Here is a 12,500-nt window from a genome sequence, read left to right as displayed (position 1 = left end):
TCACACACACGCGTTAACCACCATGTCTCTCCTCCTCCCTCTCTCCTCCTCCCTGTCTCTCCTCCTCCCTCTCTCCTCCTCCCTGTCTCTCCTCCTCCCTCTCTCCTCCTCCCTGTCTCTCCTCCTCTCTCTCTCCTCCTCCCTGTCTCTCCTCCTCCCTCTCTCCTCCTCCCTGTCTCTCCTCCTCCCTCTCTCCTCCTCCCTGTCTCTCCTCCTCCCTCTCTCCTCCTCCCTGTCTCTCCTCCTCCCTCTCTCCTCCTCCCTGTCTCTCCTCCTCCCTCTCTCCTCCTCCCTCTCTCCTCCTCCCTGTCTCTCCTCCTCCCTCTCTCCTCCTCCGTGTCTCTCCTCCTCCCTCTCTCCTCCACCCCTCTCTCCTCCTCCCCTCTCTTCTCCTCTCTCTCTCTTCCTCCCTGTCTCTCCTCCTCCCTCTCTCCTCCTCTCTCTCTCCTCCTCCCTCTCTCCTCCTCCCTGTCTCTCCTCCTCCCTCTCTCCTCCTCCCTCTCTCCTCCTCCCTCTCTCCTCCTCCCTGTCTCCTCCTCCCTCTCTCCTCCTCCCTGTCTCTCCTCCCTCTCTCCTCCTCCCTCTCTCCTCCTCCCTCTCTCCTCCTCCCTGTCTCTCCTCCTCCCTCTCTCCTCCTCCCTCTCTCTCCTCCTCCCTCTCTCCTCCTCCCTCTCTCCTCCTCCCTGTCTCTCCTCCTCCCTCTCTCCTCCTCCCTCTCTCCTCCTCCCTCTCTCCTCCTCCCTGTCTTACCCCTTGCTCCCTGTAGGGGGCGGACCCCACAGCCTCCGTAGCCACGCCCTCACCCTCAGACGCCACCCCTCTGGACAGCCAGGACAGCGTTGACAGCGATGACGACACCCAGGAGAGCGTGAGTGACCAGTCCTGCTGTACTGACCAGCGGTCAGAGAGATCAAACACGGGGGTCTCTCTCTCGTGGTCTCATCTGGGTTAATGAACCCCGCAGCGTCTCACTGACCTCACGTGAAGCTGTGGTCCTGTGGAAGATTCATATACGCCATGTTTCCATCCACACGTTTTATGCGAATTAAGTTATATCGAATTAAAAATGCATTATGGAAACAGTAAAATTCGATTAAAAAATCATGAAAATCGACAAAAAGTTTGTACTGTCGATCTCATCGGATTTTCTCTTAGATAAAAGTATTTTGTGATAAATGCTTTATCCGATTTAAAGCTCTAGATGGAAACGCACGTTCGCCGGCTTTATTCACATTCATATTTTTCGCGATCCTCACACAATTCGATTGACAAGTGGATGGAAACATGGCTAGAGAGTCACATGTTCACTCTGATGGAGTCAGGAAATCAGCTTTGGTCTGGCGTGAACATAACGAGATGTGCGTGTGTGTGTGTGTGTTTAGGAGGACACAGATGAGTCCAGTGAGAGTTCGGAGTCCGGGGAGGCGGAGACCACCGCGGCCCCCGGCACTGTGGAGCCCCTGGTGGAGACCACCCCCGGCCCGGCCGAGCCCACCGCGTCCCCAGACTACGACAGCGGGAGAGGGGACAGCCTCGGCAGCCCTTACAGCGACTACAAGAAGACCATCATCTACCACGAGACCAACACCATCGAGAAGGTAGAGAGAGACAGAGAGAGAGAGAGAGAGAGAGGAAGAGAGAGAGAGACACTGAGAAAGAGGCAGAGAGAGAGAGACACTGAGAAAGGAAGATAAAGACAAGGAGAGACGGAGATAGAGAGAAAGAGGGAGAGAGAAGAGAGAGAGAGAGAGAGGGAGAGAGAGAGAGAGAGGGAGAGAGAGAGAGAGAGAGGGAGAGAGAGGGAGAGAGAGAGGGAGAGAGAGGGAGAGAGGGAGAGTGACAGACAGAGAGAGAGAGAGAGACAGAGAGAGAGAGAGAGAGAGAGAGAGGGAGAGAGAGAGAGGGAGGGAGAGAGAGATAGACAGAGAGGGAGAGAGAGACAGAGAGACAGACAGAGAGACAGAGAGAGTACAGTATATGGAACGTTTTTTAAATCGTGCCACATGATGTTACCTCAGAAAGTCTTTATCTGATGTTCAGGTACTTAATCTAATCCAGGTTCTCCTGTATTCTCAGTATTGTATGCTAATCCTAATCCCTCAGGTACCCTCAGACTACAACTTCTACAAGGGGAAGATGGTGGGCAAGATGTCCATCTACGATGTCACCCACGGCAATGAAATTGAGAAACAGGCCCTGAAAGTTTACAAGGTAGAGGTTAGTTTTCTCTCACACACACACAAACACAAACACAAACCACACACACACACAAACACAAACCACACACACACACACACACACACACACAGCACACCCAGTTGCACAGTTCCGATTGAATCCGTTCTTTACCGAGACACTTCATTCTTTTTGGTGTCTAAACATATCGCCTTCTCTCTCTCCCCTCTCTCCTCCTTGCCCTCTCGCCCCACATCCTGGTCTCTCTCCCTTTCTTCTGTCGCCCCTCTTCTCCCCCCCCATCCCCAAACCCCCCCCCCCCCCCAGGCCCTGCAGGTCCACGAGCTCCTGGACGAAGACACCAGCACCCCGGAAGTGGAGAGCCAGGGTCTGGACGCCTCCTTCGGCTCCACCCAGGAGGAGGAGTCTCACCGCCAGGCCCCCGACCAGGAGGGCGGCCCCTCCCAGAGCACAGAGGAGGAGGAGGCGCAGCAGGAGGAGGAGGCGGCGCAGGAGGAGGACCAGACGGCCAGCGAGAGCTCCAGCGCGGACGAGAGCGCCAGCACCAGCGCCAGCGAGGCGGAGGGAGCCAACGAGAGCGCCAGCGCCAGCGCCAGCGAGGAGGAGCAGGACGCCAGCCAGAGCAGCGAGGAGGCCGCCGCCACCGCCACCCCCGGCGCCGCCGACAGCCAGTCGGACGAAAGCGCCGAGAGCCACGAGGGCGACTCCGCCGAGGAGACGACGGCCGAGGAGGCGCCACCCGTCATCAACGCCAAGTAGCTCCACCCACCCTGCACGGAGAGGAACGTCACCCGAGCCGGGGAGTGGCTCTGTGACCTTTCGACCCGTGCGACCTCTGTGTGTGACCTCTGGGAGGAGGGTTCAGAGTTCAAACTGAAAATAACAAGGACACGTTTCTAATATCCAGACTAGTCTACTGCTTAGACTGCATATATAAATACATACATACATACATACATACATACATACATACATACACACACACATACATACATACATACATACATACATACATACATACATACATACATACATACATACATACATACATACATACATACATACGGTCTAGGGGGTAGGCTAGGCTGGAAGTTGAGACAGAGCTTCACCCTCATGACCTTATGGGGTCAAGATCCAGCATTATGATCTCACCATGACAGACCGAACAGTCAGTCTCGTTCGTTGCACAATCCTTATTGTATCATGTTTTTACTGTAATGTATCATATTGTAACATTTCTAAATAAATAAAGTTTTTTTTCATAAAAGCCCGGGTATATTTATATGAGTTTATCATTGCAATTCATACCGTGCTGGGACAAGAGGTCAAAGGTTAGGGTGGAGGTCAAGGTTCGTCCACTGTGGGTTGTGTTCAGGTTCCCCCATGGTTGCTGGTTTCAGTAGCTCATGAGACAACCTCCGTTGTGCCCTTGAGCAAGACACAACACCTACACTGGTCCAGCCCAACCCAGCAGTACTGCTTTAGAGTTATCCTGTGCCCAGCTGTGTACAGTATGACTGCATGTGTGTGTGTGTGTGTGTGTGTGTGTGAGAGAGAGAGAGAGAGAGAGAGAGAGAGAGAGAGAGAGAGAGAGAGAGAGAGAGAGAGAATGAGTGTGTACATGTTTAACTGTACTTGTGGGGACACAAGTGTTAACGTATACTACCTGTAGTTAAACAAGAAAAATGAAACTTCTGAGGACATTTGGAAGGTCCTCGCAAACTTTGACCCTAGTTTTAGGGTTTGAAGACTGTCTACCCCAAACTGTCACAATTGTTTACACTATCTGACTGTTGAAAGATATTCTAGAGACCAACAGGGCAATGCGTAGTGCAGTAAGCTTAACTGAGCACATGGTGGCGCTGTCGGACCGAGTCAGACCTTGGTATCAGTAGCTGTCTGGCCTCAGAGAGAGAAGCTTGCTTTCGTGTTATCTTGAGCCATGTTACGAAGCAGCTTTGGGGTTGGGGGGTTAGGGCTAGGGGCGGTTAGGGTTAGAATTAGGGTTAAGGGTAGGATTAGGGTTAGTGGAGAGTGAGTGAGATGTTTATGGATAGTTAGTTGAGCGACAGACCCTAACCCTAATCACTTGATGTATACCAGCAGTTCCAGTTGATATTTTGTGGATAGTAAATAGTTATCTGACCCATCAAAATAAAGTGTGACCCAAATCTCTAAAAACTGACAGAATCTGAATTTGAATTTTTATATATTGCCATGCAGTTTTTTTTTATGTATTAGGAATTTGCTTTCGGTTCGGCATTGAAACGACATTTGACAGGGTCAGGGACAGGACAGTGCAAAGGGCAATTACAAAATGATAATGCAAAAAAAAAGGATGAGCTAAGAAAAAGAACAATATACAATAGGTAGTGTGGTCAGTGTATATACAGTGAGTATGCAGAGTGTAATGTATATGTGAGTGTGTGTATGAGTATATGTTTATGGCGTGATATCTGAGTGTGGTGCATCTATACAGTACATTCATCAAAGAGAGATGGCCTTAACACCCCAATGTAAGCTTTGTGAAGTAAACATACCAGTCTTTTCTCTGTTCATATACAGTATATATTAACTTTATTATTTATATATAACTTTATTATTTATAACGGTGAAGTTTAAGTTGAGAGGGAGGGAGAGCTGAACATGAATGAATGAATGAACATCTCCGTTTCCTCCCAGACAAACAACACAAATCAGATCAGCTGACACGGTTGCTCCGGCTGATTGGTCCATCCCTCCTACCCTCGTCACATGTCAGTTGTCCCCTCTGGAGTCTGTAGTCGGGATCATTTCTGTAGTAGGGGGCGGAGTTGTCATATTTTCTGTGGTAGGGGGCGGAGTCGTGATCATTTCTGTAGCAGGGGGAGGAGTCGTGATCATTTCTGTAGCAGGGGGCGGAGTTGTCATATTTTCTGTGGTAGGGGGCGGAGTCGTGATCATTTCTGTAGCAGGGGGAGGAGTCGTGATCATTTCTGTGGCAGGGGGCGGAGTTGTCATATTTTCTGTGGTAGGGGGCGGAGTCGTGATCATTTCTGTGGCAGGGGGCGGAGTCGTGATCTCTTCTGTGACCCAGCGAGTAAACGCTGTTGATGTTGTCGCTGTCATAATGGTTGTTGTGTCTGGGACCTTAGTTCCAGGTGTTGGAGGTTGTGTGGTGGTCTCAGAAGATTCAGAAGATTCAGAAGATTCAGAAGATTCAGAAGATTCGGAAGATTCAGAAGATTCGGAAGATTCCGAAGATTCGGAAGATTCGGAAGATTCTGAAGATTCTGAAGATTTGGAAGATTCAAAAGATTCAGAAGATTCAGAAGATTCTGAAGATTCTGAAGATTCTGAAGATTCTGAAGATCCTGACGATCCTGACCATCCCCAAAATCTGGGGAATTTCAAATATTCCACTGATTCAGATGACTCCGATGACAAATCAAATGATCTGCCGCTCTGGTAGCCGAATCTACGGATCTGTTGAGAGAACAACAAACACTGTCAGTCCTCTACCTCCATATCCTGTCCTCTACCTCCATATCCTGTCCTCTACCTCCATATCCTGTCCTCTACCTCCATATCCTGTCCTCTACCTCCATATCCTGTCCTCTATCTCCATATCCTGTCCTCTACCTCCATATCCTGTCCTCTACCTCCATATCCTGTCCTCTACCTCCATATCCTGTCCTCTACCTCCATATCCTGTCCTCTACCTCCATATCCTGTCCTCTACCTCCATATCCTGTCCTCTACCTCCATATCCTGTCCTCTACCTCCATATCCTGTCCTCTACCTCCATATCCTGTCCTCTATCTCCATATCCTGTCCTCTACCTCCATATCCCCTGTCCTCGACAGCTAATGCTAGCGCAACACAAGCACAGAGAGCCCAGCACAGCGAACGCAACAAGAACTGAGACGGCTGTGGGAACGAGAGAGAGAGCGTCCATGGTGGAGACAGAGATAGAGGGGAACCAAGGAAGGGACAGAGGAGAACCATGGAGGTCTTACCGGCCAGCAGGAGGCAGCAGTGAGCAGGACGACCAGCAGGACGCACCTCAGTAGCTCCATCTTCCAGGACGTGCGGTCTGAGAGAACCAAGTGATGGAAAAACAATGAGCTAGTCTGTCTGAACGAAGAGCTGAACTGTCCATGTCCAGAGTCAATTCCAAGATACTTCAGATACTAGCTATTCATTGTTAGTAGTTGTTCAGTTTTTCTCCATTACACCATCTGACGAAACAACAAAACCTCCACGTGTGGCTGTTCCACATCGTTAACTTGCTACCATCTTACCTCGTTATCTTAATTGCTCGTTGGCGTCTGTGGTCCAGTTCCAGGGTGCAGAAGCTCTCCCAGAAGTATGTCGGTCAGGTGCAGGTATACTCAGTTCAGATGAGGTACTGCTGTATGATGACGTTCAGCCAAAGCTGTTGATCTGAGGTCCTCCCAGGTCCAGGGGGTGTAGATATAGGCACTAGGCAGGGCCTGGGAGAGACAGCCGGATGGGGGCTGGGCCCAGAGCTAGGTACTGGCGCTGAGCCAAGGCTTGGGTGAACGCGCACCACGCTGAAGATGACTGGTCCTGGAATGTTACAGAAGGATGACTTGGACTCCCTCTGACGTCTGACACCACACTGTCATTTCAACACTCCTTCCGTCCTTTCTTCCGTAGTACTGTGGTCTCTATGCCACAGCCAGCCCCTGGCTCTGGCTCTGAAGCTGGGGCACTGCTCCATGAAGAGGCTGGTTCGAACTGAGGGTCTTCTGGCAGGTACAGGCTGCTGAGCATCAGTGTAACTCTTGTCAGTACTGTATATCAAGTGTATATAATGTCACCATATGGTAAATGGACTGCACTTATATAGCGCTTTTCCACCTTAGCGGCACTCAAAGCGCTTTACAATGGCCTCTCATTCACCCATTCACACACACACTCACACACCAATGGCGGTAGCTGTCATGCAAGGCGCTAACCTGCTCATTGGGAGCAATTTGGGGTTAGGTGTCTTGCTCAAGGACACTTCGACATGTGGACAGTCGGAGCTGGGATTCGAACCACTGACCCTTCAATCATTGAACGACCCGCTCTACCAACTGAGCTACAGCCGCCCCTAGCCCCTAACCTACATATATCACATATATGTAGTATGCATATGACAGATGACAATATAACCCTCCCTCTGGATTATTCATAGCTATAGCATGTACATAATTCATCCATGCCTTTATTTAGCTTTGTGTAATTTGTAATTATTTGTAAAAACAAACAAACAAACTAATTACAGCACATCACGGAGGCGGCGGTAACATTTCACTGTACACAATAAATGTGACGAATAAAATCAGAATCTGATTCTGCCCGTTACTCAGCAGTAGGAAGCTACATCATGCAACTATTATTATAGAATGCAATGGACCGTGCTGTTAGTGTAGGCTACCTGTACGTTGATAAATCACACCACATATTCAGTCTGTACCATTCTCACTATTATACCGCCACTATGACAGAAACATTGTTTTTGTACCTGTAAGTTAATACCTTAATTTCAACACTGACAGTAGTCCAACACCCACACAGGCCATCCTAAGCCCATCCTAAGCCCATCCAAAGCCCGTCCAAAGCCCGTCCTAAGCCCGTCCTAACCCCTCTAGGGGGCCATTGTAGGCGGAACACTTTTGTCTAACTGTCATCAATCTCAAGTCTTGAGAAAGAGGAGGATTAGTGAATACGTAAATAGAAACTTTAAAATAATGAACTTTTCATGTGGTTCGTTTCCATTGCTGAGGGATGCGTGTAGTCACGGATCATGTGGTCGTTGCTGTATTCTCCAAAACAACCTCCGTACTTAAAATAGCTGGCCGACACTTCATGTCTTGTTCCACATTTTTACATTAAAACATTATTTCCTTTTTAGGGAAATCATGAGAAGATTATTTGGGAGATGTATATTTGCAACGTATATTTGCAAACTATCTCAATTTGCTTCAGCTGGTAGGGCCCTGGAACTGGTTTAATAGTGTATGTGGATCATAGCAGATATAGACAAATATACTCCAGGAGCTTGCTCCAGGTTGCCTGTTTTAATATCTGTGTTGCTTTTATGGCTCTGTGTGCTACTAACCCTGTTCTGCCTTCCCTCTCAATTATGATGATTGCATTATTAATTATTAATTACAAAGTATTGATTATTAATTGGTAATTATTGCATATGTATTATGTAATATTTATTTTTTATTATATATTACGTATTACTTATGATTTATTTTGACTTATTATTATTATTGTTACATTACAGAGAGTAGATTCTACAGATGGTTTATTACACAACTTGCCTCCCACAATCAGTGTCTTGGATGATGTACGGTACATTCTGCAACCAGTTGTGTAAGAGACTAGCGCAGAGTCAGACACATTAGCATGACAGGACACTGATGAGGTCTTTGGTTTGACCACAACACGCAGACAACAGGACTGAGTTCAGTTTTGGCAACACGTTGCAAAACGTTTCTTTGGAAACAGCATGTGAAACAGTGTCTTATGCAAGCGTTGCATCTATGGCTGAGAAGATACAGCAGGGATTCAGTCTGCTGTGACGGTAACATCTCACACCCACCAAACGAGAGGAAACCAACCTCAAAGCCCGTTGCACACCGTTTCACGACGTTTCGACATCAATTTGGACGAGAGTGCGGCTAAATATCACGTCAAGTCTGAGCTTGTGTACGCAAGTTTGAGAATTGCAATGAGACTGATTCTGACTGGCATCTAAGCGTAGCACAGCCACATAGGCCTATTCATCACTCCAAAAATGTAGCGTACCCTACGGCAAAATATTATATTTTGTAAAGGCCTCTTCTATGTGTCATACATCCCTAACATAAATGGTTACAAAGCCTTTACAAAATACAATATAATAGTAATGGGGTAAACAGATGTTTGGAGTAGCCTTAGAGTAATTTTAGAGTAATTACTAATAGATTATTTTGTTAATAATCTTACAACCGTTGAACGTATCAATGTACTGGTGACATAATTAGGCTACTCGAAACGAAAATTAACAAATGAAAAGCAATAGGTAGACTTCAGTCACAAGAGCTTTGACAGTCATCATATTAGTCATCATAATGCGATGCTCTGGAACCTATGCATGTCATCATCATTCAGCCGTGGTGACAGGAGTGGGCGAGCGAGGTAGGCTAAGCGCACCAGTCATGCCGACACCAGTCATGCCGACAGTTTTAGAGGAAATGGAAACAGAGATACAGACACAGATACAGAAATACTCTACCGAGGTTTGCTCATTTAAGGGTTAGATGTTGCAACTCGTCTGTTGCTGCTTTTCTTGACCAGGTCTCCGTTGGAGGGTGATGAATGAACGGTACAGGCTGAAAGGAAGCCTCCTACATCATGTCCTGTGGCATGCTGGGAGATCTGGCTCTGCCCTCCCTAGATCACCACAACTATGTTGACTGGGGGATTCATTCAGAGGTGTCAGACACACTTTAGCCAGATTGCATTTTGCATTACTGTACGCTTGGGAATTGTTAAGGCACCATCAAGAACAGCTGCATTACAAATGATACACTGAATATCCAGAAGACACAATGAAACAAAACTTTACTGATGGTTATACTGTTTCACTACTAACACTGGTTCTAATACTAATACTACTAACACTAGTTCTAATACTATTACTACTAACACTGGTTCTAATACTAATACTACTAACACTGGTGCTAATACTAATACTACTAACACTGGTTCTAATACTAATACTACTAACACTGGTTCTACTACTAACACTGGTGCTAATACTAATAACACTAGTTCTAATACTAATACTACTAACACTGGTGCTAATACTAATACTACTAACACTGGTGCTAATACTAATACTACTAACACTGGTGCTAATACTAATACTACTTACACTGGTTCTAATACTAATACTACTAACACTGGTTCTAATACTAATACTACTAACACTGGTGCTAATACTAATACTACTAACACTGGTTCTAATACTAATACTACTAACACTGGTTCTAATACTAATACTACTAACACTGGTTCTAATACTAATACTACTAACACTGGTTCTAATACTAATACTACTAACACTGGTGCTAATACTAATACAACTAACACTGGCTCTAATACTAATACTACTAACACTGGTTCTAATACTAATACTACTAACACTGGTGCTAATACTAATACTACTAACACTGGTTCTAATACTAATACTATTAACACTGGTTCTAATACTAATACTACTAACACTGGTGCTAATACTACTACTACTAACACTGGTTCTAATACTAATACTACTAACACTGGTTCTAATACTAATACTACTAACACTGGTTCTAATAATAATACTACTAACACTGGTTCTAATACTAATACTACTAACACTGGTTCTAATACTAATACTACTAACACTGGTGCTAATACTAATACTACTAACACTGGTTCTAATACTAATACTACTAACACTGGTTCTAATACTAATACTACTAACACTGGTTCTAATACTAATACTACTAACACTGGTGCTAATACTAATACTACTAACACTGGTTCTAATACTAATACTACTAACACTGGTTCTAATACTAATACTACTAACACTGGTGCTAATACTAATACTACTAAGACTGGTTCTAATACTAATACTACTAACACTGGTTCTAATACTAATACTACTAACACTGGTTCTAATACTAATACTACTAACACTAGTTCTAATACTAATACTACTAACACTGGTTCTAATACTAATACTACTAACACTGGTTCTAATACTAATACTACTAACACTGGTTCTAATTCTAGGCATTAGCCCATTTTATGCTCTCCTCTAGGGCGCCATCTTGAGGTTGATGAGGAAACCAACATCCTATCCAAAGTCATGCTGTGAACAGATGTTCAAAGAGATAGAATACAAGTACAAACTTACTGTACAATAGTACACTACGATGACATTTTATTTATAAAGCACTTTTCACATAGATGGTCCAGGCCCCTCTTTAGGTGACGTTCCTGAGGTTGATGAGGGTGGGAGACAGCCGCCCCCCACCGAGGTAGGGGTAGTGTGTATACACCTGGGGACCAGCAGGCACGCCCTGGAGGCTAAACTGAACTCTCCCTACGCCACCCTCATAGGGGCTATACTGGGTGGTAAAGGGGTAGTACCCCATGGGGTTATAACCGAGGGGGTTGTAACCAGGGTTGTTCCCAAGGTTGTAGCCAGCGAGAGGGGTGAGATAGTTAAGGTTGGGGGTGAGGAGATAGTCCAGTTTGGGTGGGGGGTAGTGGAAGGCGCTGGAGATGGTCTTGATGGGAGAACGCTGAGCCAGGGGTTGATGAACAAACCGCGGACTCTGAAATATCACAATACATTATCACAATGTTGTTATTACAATATCACTATTTTGTTACTACATTATCACAATGGTGTTCTTACATCACAAGGCTGCTATTATTATTTAACAATGGTGTTCATACACTTACATATTATTATTATTATTATTATTATTATTGTATTATTTGTACTACAGTATTACTATACAAATGTAACTGGTCAAATGCATGAAATGCACTATATAAATCAAAAGTTTGATTTGATTTGGTCCACTCGATCCAGTACTTGCATCTCTGCCTTAGCTATAGTACAGTAAAGTACAGATAGCTCACTTTCAAATATCACCATTCTACAGTTACCCCTACACACACTGACCCTGACACACACATACCCCTACACACACTGACCCCTACACACACTGACCCTGACACACACTGACCCCTACACACACTGACCCCAACACACACTGACCCTTACACACACTGACCCCAACAAACACATACCCCTACACACACTTACCCCTACACACACTGACCCTAACACACACTGACCCCTACACACACTGACCCCTACACACACTGACCCTGACACACACTGACCCCTACACACACTTACCCCTACACACACTGACCCTGACACACACTGACCCCTACACACACTGACCCCAACAAACACATACCCCTACACACACTGACCCTGACACACACATACCCCTACACACACTGACCCTGACACACACTGACCCCTACACACACTGACCCCTACACACACTGACCCCTACACACACTTACCCCTACACACACTTACCCCAACAAACACATACCCCTACAAACACATACCCCTACACACACTGACCCCTACACACACTGACCCCTACACACACTTACCCCTACACACACTGACCCCTACACACACTGACCCTGACACACACATACCCCTACACACA

At 46.1% G+C, this 12,500-nt stretch overlaps 1 protein-coding gene across 1 annotated transcript in view; it reads right to left on the bottom strand.

Annotated features, from left to right (window-relative positions):
• Positions 1–12,500, bottom strand: part of LOC311327121 (uncharacterized protein) — a gene marked incomplete at both ends in the record, with an annotated part of 121,258 nt that overhangs the window by 16,542 nt on the left and 92,216 nt on the right. The window lies entirely within an intron of this gene.

The sequence above is a fragment of the Borostomias antarcticus genome (assembly GCF_949987555.1).
Source record: "Borostomias antarcticus genome assembly, chromosome: 30".
Classification (NCBI taxonomy): Eukaryota; Metazoa; Chordata; class Actinopteri; order Stomiiformes; family Stomiidae; genus Borostomias; species Borostomias antarcticus.
Note: the sequence above shows the minus strand (reverse complement) of the source record. Positions and strands in the feature narration are given on the sequence as shown.